Raw genomic sequence first — 272 nt, forward strand, 5'->3', positions numbered from 1 at the left:
AGTACCACTTCTATAAATACAGAATAATACAACACCTTTACTCAGAGATGCTCACATAGCCAGTAACTTGAACTCAGCCATAATGTACAAGCAGTAAAGATGATTATATAGAATTAATAAAGGCACAAAAATATCTCATGTGATTCCCACTGATCATAAATCCTTATTTTATTAAGCATTTTAAGATTGAATACTCAGAAAAAGTTTAGATACCTAACAACAAAATATTTTAAAGTAAGATACATTTTTTGGCTTCATACGTTGTCTAAGTA

The sequence above is a fragment of the Corvus hawaiiensis genome, chromosome 6 (assembly GCF_020740725.1).
Source record: "Corvus hawaiiensis isolate bCorHaw1 chromosome 6, bCorHaw1.pri.cur, whole genome shotgun sequence".
Classification (NCBI taxonomy): Eukaryota; Metazoa; Chordata; class Aves; order Passeriformes; family Corvidae; genus Corvus; species Corvus hawaiiensis.